This window comes from Chinchilla lanigera, unplaced genomic scaffold (assembly GCF_000276665.1).
Source record: "Chinchilla lanigera isolate Chin_1 unplaced genomic scaffold, ChiLan1.0 scaffold00031, whole genome shotgun sequence".
Classification (NCBI taxonomy): domain Eukaryota; kingdom Metazoa; phylum Chordata; class Mammalia; order Rodentia; family Chinchillidae; genus Chinchilla; species Chinchilla lanigera.
The window spans coordinates 3,068,560-3,079,160 of NW_004955432.1; the positions used below are offsets into that span (position 1 = coordinate 3,068,560).

The window sequence follows — 10,601 nt, forward strand, 5'->3', positions numbered from 1 at the left end:
CCAACTTCCTATTGTGTCTGGGTTCCCAAGACCACCCCCAACTTTGATAATTTGTTGGAAGGACTCGAGGGTCTTAGTATGTATTCATACTGACAGCTAACACTGATTACAGTGAAAAGATACACAGGGCAAATGAGACAAGGGAAAAGGCACACAGGGCAAACAATGCAAGAAACTAGAAATAAGGTCCAAGTATCATCTCCTGGATTGGTCACAGTGTGTTAATGACAGTCCCTGAAATTGCAGGCTACCTAGAGGAAAGCAGGTATTTAGCATATACTGCATTGTTTATACAGGAAACCAAGCGTATTATTTAGGGAAGCTTTTATATCAGTATAGGGAAATAGTTAGCGATCCAGTTCCCAAAAGCTGCCCGAGGGCCAACCTCTGAAACAGCTCTTTCTAAGGACTACAGTCTCAGGTCTGCCAAGCTCGCCTGCACACATATCTTGGTCACTATTTCTCAAAATTTGGCACGTACTGTGCATATGGGTCCTGGGATCCTTTAGACTTTAATGTCTCGACTCTTTCCTCCACATACTCTTCCTGCACTAAAATAGCAGGGGGGCAAGCCATGCAGCACGCAAGAGGCATGGCAGAGGAAGAGACAGGCATGGACGGTGCTGTCCTGGTGGCAGCAGGTGACTCCTGAAGGTGGCCGTGCCCAACCAGGCCTGAGCATAGTGCCAGCCAGGTGGGCTGGGCTTGCTTGGCCAGCACAGCTGCGTATGTCCCCCTTGCACTGTGTGGGCAGCTGGCCTGGGCCGAGCTGGTAGCCGTGCCCTTCCTCTATCACCTCTACAGCTAAAGATCCAGTTGCTGGGCGGGGCTGAGCCAGCTGCATCCAGCCTGGAGAAGCAGCCAGGGGCACTCGAGGCAAGCTGATTTTACCACGTGTGTGGAGCAGAAAATAGATGCTTGGGGAGACAGCCTAGGAGCAAAGGACTCACCGAGGACAAGATCTGGTGGCAGTGTCATGCAGCAAAAAAAATAGTCTATGCAGTTATTCCTAGAGAGGAGTTTGGTTTGACCTGGAACCAGGCTCTGGCCTGTCCAGCACTTGTGGATGCACTGCTAAGGGAGGAAGGGTATGAGCTCTTTGTAGGACAGTGAACGGGTCCTGAGCTGCCTACACTGTGCTTATCAATATCCAGGCTGGAAGGGGCACTGCAGCCATCTAACTGATTTTCTATCACTCCCTTGAATTAAGGAGGAAAGGGGAATGGTGCTGACTACAGCCAAAAAAGACTCCACATTTCTGAACATTGCTGAAGCATAGTGTGTCATCAGTCAAGCTCAGTTCTTCTATGCCGCTGATGGTAACGACATCCATGGATTAGTGGAGATCTTCAGTTTCAGACCACATGAGTTCAAATATACACCTGTCACTGCTGAGTGGGAGCAAAGCAGACTTGGGGCAGAAGTGAAGTGGGCCCAGAGCCAAGATAAGACTTCAAACTACAGTGTAAAGTTTGGCCCTGCTCAGAATCAGCGCAGCCTGAATAGTCTAGAACCCACCGCCTTTGAACTGAAGAGCTTAATCACAAATTGTGCTGCTACAAACACAACTGCACATATATTGCTGCGGTACGATGTTTTTAACTCTTCTGGAAAAATACCCAGAAAGGGAATAGTTGCATCGAATGGGACCTCTAATCCTTGTTTTTGTGGAATCTCCACACTGATTTCCAAGTAGTTGCACCAGTCTACACTCCCACCAGCAGTAGAGAAGTGGTCCTTTTTCCTCACAGCCCCGCCAGCATTTATTATTGGTTGATTTCTTGATAATAGCCATTCTTTCTGGGGTGAGATGCAATCTCAGCCTTGTTTTAATTTGTATTTCTCAAATGACCAATGATGTTGAACATTTTTTCATATATTTATTTGCCATTTGTATTTCTTCATCTGAGAAGTGTGTATTCATCTCAGAAGCCCATTTTTTTATTGGATCTTTGAATATGAGGGGGGCCTGATTTTTTTTAATCCTTTATATGTTCTAGAAAGAAGTCCTTTGTCTGAAGGACAGTTGGCTAAAATATTTTCCCACTCAGTGGGTTTTCTTTTTACTCTGTTGGTGATTTCTTTTGATGTGCTAAAGCTTTTTAATAAGATGAGATCCCACTTGTTGATTCTTTGAAGTACTTCCCACGCAATTTGAGTTTTGTTCATGAGCTGTCTGCCTACTCCATGTCTTCAAGATTTTTACCTACTTTGTCTTCCAGTAGATTTAGTGTTTTTGTTTTAATATTTACCTTTGATCCGTTTTGACTTTAGTTTAGTGCATGGTGATAGCCACGGGTCTATCACCATGGGCATGTGGAAAGCCAGTTTTTCCAGCACCATTTACTAAAGAGGCTATCTTTCTTCCAGTGAACAAGTATGGCCTCTTTGAAAAGATAAGGTGGCTGAGTGTGTTTGGAGCTGTGTCTGCATCTTCTAATCTTCTAATCGTTCCACTGATCCTCAGATTTGTAATAGCTAAATCTTGGAAACAACCCAAATGCCCATCAACTGAAGAATGGATAAAAAAGATGTATTTTTATACAATGGAGTACTACTCAGCTATAAAGAAGGATAAACTCATGGCTTTTGTAGGTGAACGGATGCAACTAGAGACCATACTCATAAGTGAAATAAATCAGACCCACATGTATAAACATTGTATTGTCTCCCTAGTGTAAGAAGCTGAAAGAGTAAATAAGATTCAAAAGGTACAATAGATATTGTGAAAGGGAAAGAAACTGCTCAACAGGAGAGAACAACTGCGATGGGTGGAAAAGAGAAAAAAAGGAAGGAAAATATATATATATCTATAAAAGCTAATTATAATATTTATTCCTATTAGTTCATTGAAAGGAATAATTTGTGCTTGTATTGTTTGGTCAATTTTTCATGCCTGACTCTTATAATCTGAGCAACTGCTTTGAAGATAATACACACTATAATAACCCCTGTTCATTTCCTATTATCTTGCTTTGAAATTCTGTATCATTGTTTTTATGGTTTTCCTCTCTTTATAATAAAAAGCAAAGCGCTCAGCTCTAGAAGGAACAGTCTGTAATGAGTTGTCCTGTGTGCTGATTGCAAGTAATCGCAGAGATGAGCCTTAAAACTCGACACTCAGGAACAAAGGTACCCAAGTATTCTGATAATTTCCTCTCAGCATACTTCAGGCTTCCTTTTAAATGTTTCTGGTCAAGAGACTGTCAAGAATCTTCAGGATAGTTCACTGATTTTACACAGTGTAGCACTGCAATTGCATTCTGGCCATTTTGACCTCATAATTTCCTGTTCGACATCTTTATGAACTTGTGGCAGGGTGAGTTTGAAGATCTGCTATAGTTAGATGTGGACTTTAATTTTCCCATGTGTCAACCAGCAGGCCAGAGGAGTAACCCGAGTATCCTGCTTAGACTGGAAAACAACCAGACATTCCCCTCAGGATTAAGACTTGTCTACATGCCCTAGAGTTATCTTTAGTGCAGCTGGTCTGGAGGGTCAACAGATTTCAGATATAGCTGGATAAACAGGCCCAGTGCCTACATAGTGTTAAACTGCAGTTTATGGCACCTGCATTTCCAACTTTGCCTGTTAGAAGTTGTGTGTTTGGAGGGAGTAAATCTGCGCAGTGTAAACAAAATATTCTCTAAGGAAAAAAGGGGAGTTCAGGAAAATAGTTACTAAACTATGATAAGGAGGCCCTCTCACTAAACGACTGTCTTGATTCTGTCTCCACATATCTTTGTGTTCGTTCGCTCACATTGTCTTCAAGCTAAACAGAAAGACAATAAAACCAACCCATTTGAAGTGCATTTTGAAGGTTTTATAAATTCTCCAGCTTCAAAAAAGGTGAAATAAATTTTAACTACATGGAATGCTTTTTTGAAATCTTAAATATCCTGAAATCTAAAGTTGACATGAAATTTCAAGGTAGTCAGGTATGCTGTAATATCCATTAATATCACCTCAATGATTTCTCCATATGTTTGCTACAGTTTTATTACTTGAATAGCTAAGATGTTGTATCCAAGAGGAGAAATTTTAAAAAGAGCTCAAATGTTCCTTTTTTTAAGTCAGGAGGATGTATACTAGGTTTCAACACTTCCTACTCACTTAGCTAACTCAAAATGTTTACATTCCTTTTTCTTATCCACAAAATAATGAGAGATGTATTTAAGAAAAGAAGCCTGTCCCTGTAAACATTGTCTACATATTTCAACAGAATCCTATCCTCAAACTGAGGGTTGATAGTTCTACTCTTGAAACTGCTATGGTATGGAGAAAAATTAATAAATCTGCCAGGGTATGGGCAGAGAAAATATTTAATTTATAACATCTAAATGTTAGAGATCAAACGCACACACATGAATGGAGCAGATCATGTGTACCGGTTTCTGAATATAGATGAACATGTATGTATATGCACACAGGTTTTACCAGTGACCTCAAATCATAAGGTAAGAGGCCAACACTGAAACAAAACTTAATGAATCGTCAGTAGTGAGGAGCTAGGTGTAGACCCTTACCATGCCTGCTACAGAGCTATCTCTTTAAACTGTTTGGCAGACAGGGCTCTGCAGTTTCCATTTGCCCGTATAGGAGCCATTGGTCACTGGGTCACAGACACACACAGTACCAAAGGCAAAAAGGCTGAATGACTAATTTTTACCAGAGAAAGGAAAGGTTGGCCAGCTTGAATTTCCTCCTCCTACTACCAATTAAAACACTTACTTTAAACAAGCTATTTCCAAACACATGTGAAATGGGCAAAAGGGAAAGGGAAATGAAATGAAGCATCCCAGGATCTTCTTTGGGCACATAAAGGGACCCACAAAGTTCCCAGGACCCAGACAGCAATCAGTGTGCTACGGCGCCCTTGCTCCTATTGAACGCATTTTCTTCTGACTAGTCGTGATAAAATTAATATAACTACAAAGGGCAGCTCTCTGTTTTCCTTTGCCCTCCTTTTTTCCCCTTTCTCTTTTACCTTTTTTCTTCTAAGCTTAGATAGTCTTAGGAAAGTGGGCTGCTTTGGTTATCATTAAATCAATCTTACCTCCTATCCTTTCACAAGTATAAAATTAATTCAGAGTGATTCTGATGGTAGCAACTGCACCCCGGCCCTGATCAAACCTAATTATAATTGATGCAGGGTTCCTGTCATTGTTGCCTGTAGGTAATGGAGCCTGTATTTCAGCCATCAGCGCCTGGTTAATGAATAGGAGCAATGAGAGGCCTACACATTGTCTCCGGTGACCCCTTCTGCATCCCAGAGTGGACTGCATTGATCAACACACCAAGATGGGCTATTATCCATTATTCTATCTTACAATTAGGGAGCACCTGGCACACGGGCAGTCAGGAGCTCTTCTCTCTCTATTTGTATCCATGTGAGCCCCTGGCACTGACACATTATAGTACACCAATTTCCCTTCATTAAAGGAGGAAATTGTAAGGAACAAGCTGGGGGAGGCTTAAGGAGCTGCTGAGACTACGTCTCCTCTCTGATTGTAAAAAGCAGATATTAATAGAAGCTCTGCAAATGTTAGAGATGGCTTTGAAGAGCTGGTTTTTGAAACTTTGTCTTTTTATTTTAAGAAGAACTTACAGACTCCGTGCTAGCTCCCTGCCAGCTCCCCGGTCTGGTACGTTTCCAGGTGATTGAGACTGTGAGCTACTGCACGTGCTCAGAAAAGGCAAACTGACTGCACTCCGCTAAATCCTGACTGTAGACTCAACCTACTTCTCTTCTGAGGCTACAAATCTTTATTTCCACAATTCAGCCCACTTTGAGGAAAGAGGATTGCTTGTCTTTGGTGGCAAATATATTTCAGAGTTTTAAAACATCTTGTGTGAGTTAGTTAATTATGAACATCCTTTTGTAGGGGTAAAAATCCAATGAAGATTTTTTTTTTTTAACAACAGTTAATAGGCAAGTTTTAGGCCTTCGGAACAGAGGATTTTTACATTCCAGATGGCACTGTGCACTGTGACAACAGTTCAGAAGCCGAGGAAGAAGCTGAGTGAGAAAGTGGGGTCACAGATTAAGGGATGCTAGGGCCTTGGAGACTTTAGGTAGGGGTTTGCCTGTTTGAGCCTCTAAGGCCATCCTACTTGGGATTCTAAGTAGTCCCTGGAGAAACTTTCTGACTTTCTACCATACCCACCAAAGAATCAGTTAGAATCAGGAAGGGAAGCTGGATGAACTTCTGAAGATGTGTATTGAATTCGCAGGTTCTCAAACAGAATGACCCATGGCTTGAGGGTCCCGCCTACATGAGAAATGGCAGCTCAGCTACCACATGGACCCTCAGCAGCAGCTCATATTTTTCTCCACCTGACTTCTCTTTCCAGCCCCCAGAACACAAGATAGCCAACACAAAACAAAAATGAAGTTTGTCTTCCAGGAAGTCTTCATGGTAACTCAAGTTTACAATTATGAGGATGAAAGAAAACAAATTCACACGAAAGCTCAAATTGGCCCTGGGGGGTTTTCTCACATCATACGAATGTGGGAATCAGTCAGGCATGGTCAAAAATTATATTCCACACCATTAAATTATTACAATGGGGTGTTTTTGCTACTGTGAGGTTTTTTTGTTTTATGCAGTACTGGGGATTTATATGAGGTAAGAGAAGGGACACTAGTCATCAGATCTGCTTCACTCAATTCTTAACCTCTCAGCAAGTACTTCTGTTCTCTTATGGCTGCTCAGGTCTCTTGGAACCGAGTCACCAATGAGAGAACAAGTCATGGAACCTCAAATCAAAAACAGATTTGCAGGAACAATGAAGCAAAGCCGGGCCTGCTGGTGCACACCTCTAATCCCTTCGCTCGGAAGGCTGAGGCAGGAGGTGCATTGCCATGGGTTGGAGGTCAGCCTGGGCCACATGTGAGTTCAAGGCCAGCCTGAATTACATAGTGAGACCTTGTCTCAAAAAGAAAAAAGAGAAACCATGAAGTAAGGTCATTGTGTAGAACCTGAAATTGCTGTTGCCTTGCAGGTCCATCACATGAGGATCCCTGTAAAATGGGTGTGGGAGTTATTTGATGATGTAGAAAAATTATAAATTAAAAAAATTAAGATGCAAAATTATACATTGTGTGTGTGTAAATAAATGCAAAGAAATACATCAAACTGCTAATTATGGCTATGACTAGGTATTGGGAATATGAGAAATATTCATCTTCTCTGTGCTACTCTTTATTTTCTGAATTTAAATTTATTCAAGGAATAGAAGAATGAGCAAGTATTACTCTATAATAAAAAAAAATAAACTTTAAAAGTTATAAATCTCTTCTCCACTCCTAGACAGAAATATACCCACATCGCTCCACACATAGCTGCCTCAACTATTGCTCTTTCAGACCCAGTTAAGGGAATCTTCTAGAATTTGACAGCTGTCATTTATGTCAACCCATGCTGTCCCTGTTGAAATTGAAACCCACATCCTTTTTGGACTCAGAGCAGCTGCTTGCTTACTGTCCATGATGCTACCCTTGCTGCTAGTGTTTATTTATGTCCCAAAAGTCTCTTGGGAGGGAAATGCATGACGTGTCAGGAAGTGCCTGGGGAAGAGAGCCAGCAATTGTCATTAACAGAAAGGAGTGAGTTCTGGCTTCTGGGAGGGAGTGGCTCTGAGGGCCAAGGAGAGCACTTTTCAGATTAAAGTATACCCAACAGAGTTTTGGAAGAAGTATGTGAAGACATTTGCCTAAAATTGCATCAAATGGTGTGATAGCTAAGCTTGGTTGGCTTTGGAGCCAATCAGGATTAAGTACACTGATGAACGTGCCTGGGTGGGTCACAGAGGCATAACCTTGGGGTCTCTATCTGTCCCTGGCTCCCTCTTCTCTGGTGCTCATTCTGACCTTCTGTGCTTCCTGGCCACTGTGAGTGAGCAGCTTCCTGCACCTCACCCTGCCACCATGATGTCTCTATGTTGGAGCCAGCCAACTACGGACAGAAACTGCTAACCAAATAAGCCTCTCTTGCTTAAAGTTGTGGATGTTAGGTATCATGTCTCAGTGGCAGGAAAACTGACCAAAACATATGGCAATCATCTCATCTTATAAAGCAGTCAGAAAGGAATGCTTCTTAAGGAAACTAAAATGGCCAAGGCCTGCCTTCCCTTACAAGGAATATACAATTAAAGCTACTGTGGTAGTTCTTCCTTCCCATTGCTCAGGCACCCCTCACTCTAATTACTCTCCTTTCTGCCCATTCTGAGGCCCTGGTTTTAAGCGAAATTTCAACTGGAAGTTAGTATGCTTATAAAATAAATAAACAATCTTAGTTTCATTGTGTGTAAACAGACCTAAAAATAGATGTTCTAACCAATTCAGAGCCTGCTCCCACTTCCCAGGAGCCAGCCCCTCCACACCCATTCAATATCTCTTTCAACAACACTAACAATCTGGTTTCATTTGAGTTTATCAGGCCTCATTCCAGCATTTGGCACACAGGAGGCACCTGGGAAATGTTTTATTCAGAACTGTCAGTTCTTTTGGTGATGGTAAATCCCATGCACACTTTTCACCACATATTTGCAAATACAAGGAATTTAATCTACGTTTCACAGGTTAAGATTTCTGACCTTGTATCCATTGAACATTCAATCACAACAAATAGAGTATGGTGGGGCACGCCTGTGATCCCAGCACTCCAGAGGCTGAGGCAATCCAATGTTGAAGCCTAGCCTGGGCAATTTAAAGACATAGTGAGACTTTATCTCAAAATAAATTATTTAAAAGCCTGAGGATGTAGCTCAGTTCAAAACCGCGGGTTCAATCCCCAGTCTCCAAAACAAACAAACAAAGAAATCCCACTAGGCAAATTCTTGATGCTGAGAGCCCAAAAACAAAGGTGTGGGTAAAATAAAGGTGGTTCTTGTTTTCATAGAACTTACCCTGTAATTGAAAGTGATGGAGCAATTAATGATTATCTACGATAAATTTGATTTTTAATTATTTTTTAAAATATTCTTTTGGGGCCAGGTGTGGTGCCACACACCTATAACTCCAGCTACTCAGGAGGCTGAGACAGGAGGATAGAGTTCAAAGCCAGCCTGGGCAATTTAAAGAGACCCTGTCTCAAAATAAGAAAATAAATAAATAAATAAATAAATAAGGCTGGGAGTCTCACTTACAGATCCTTGAATTCAATCCCTAGTGCCACAAATAATAATAGAAATACTCTTTTGGGTACCAATAAGTGGTAGTGCTATTGAGTAACTTCTTTTGAAAGTGCTTTGCCAAGTAAATATTGCCGTGTATGGGATTGTTCACCTCTCCTTCTAGATTTAGAGTCCAGATTCTTTCTTGTCCCTAACAAAGATTGAACAAAATGAGCAAAAAGCAGTGGCAAAACTTATTTGGAAAAAAGTGAAGACTGAAGGAAAAATAGGCTCTGCAGAGCAAGCTTGGGCTAAGTAAAAGAAAAAAACAAAATAAAAGTACACTGTGAAAGCAGGGGGGTTGTGGTAAGGAAAGTCATGATAGCAGGTGCTTCTTGGCCTTGATGTGTCCCATCAAGAAACCCACAAGAACTTCAACAGATGGGTCCTGAGAGGTGGTGCTGGGATTCCACACATCTGAGTGATGTCAGGTCTAGGCCATGCTACTGAGAACCTGCTTGAGTTCTTGAGAGAAGTCCAGGAGTAAAGCTTTGGGAACTGTTCTGTGCACATGTTCCAAGATCTTGTAATTAACAGGTCACACCTATTTCCTCAGCCAACTTGGCCATGCCCTAATCTCCTATCTCAGTCTAAAAAAATAAAAGTGGGTTATATAGTACAGAAAGAGCAACAGTGCTGGTCAGGGAAAATCTTTCTGAGGAGTCAACATTTGAACTAAGGCCTAAAGGTTGAGGCCTACTCTACATTTGCAACTTTTTAACTGAGGAAAACTGTACTTAGAATAAAATGCATATACCTTAAATTTACAATAATGCATTGTTGGCCTGCTGGGGGCACCAAGGGAGATTTTTGTGGGTGAGGTACCCAAGTTAAAGAACACACATGTACAAGACTTCAACAACAACAGCAGGCAGCATGGAGCAGAGGAGTGCAAGAGCGCAAAGCCCAAGAGCACAAGAGGAGCCCACATCTTCACTGTATAATTCTTATACAGGTTGTTATCTCATATTTACATTCTTACATGCTAGCCTCATTGGGGCATGTGTAGTTGTCCTCTGTTAAGTCATGATTACATAACTATATCCCACTGTGTGCTTGTGCTTTGAAGCAGACTGAGTGATTTCCCACATCCCACCCCCTCCAAGGTTGAAGGTATGTAAACGTAACATTCTACATGTAAGAGGACACAAGTACCTCCTTGCACTGTAGTTAACAAATCAAGAGCCATGTGGTTTTGCAAAACTATCTTTCACATTTGAGAAGTTTTATCCATGAGCAACATCAAAGCCCAATGTGTAACATTCAAGGGCTGGGCTATATGTTAAGCAGAGGCTTTAATCTAAACAGCTAGATCTATGGTCTTTGTCCCTGATCACATGCTATTCCTAGTAGTTAACCACTGCAATGCCTGGTCAAGGCATCCACTAGGTCATGTCCCAGCAAGAAGAGGAAATTATTTCCTG

At 41.6% G+C, this 10,601-nt stretch overlaps 1 pseudogene; it reads left to right on the forward strand.

Moving 5' to 3' along the window:
• Window positions 1–592: 592 nt before the first annotated feature.
• On the forward strand, window positions 593–6,393 carry LOC102021905 (annotated as a pseudogene).
• The last annotated feature ends 4,208 nt before the right edge of the window (window positions 6,394–10,601 follow it).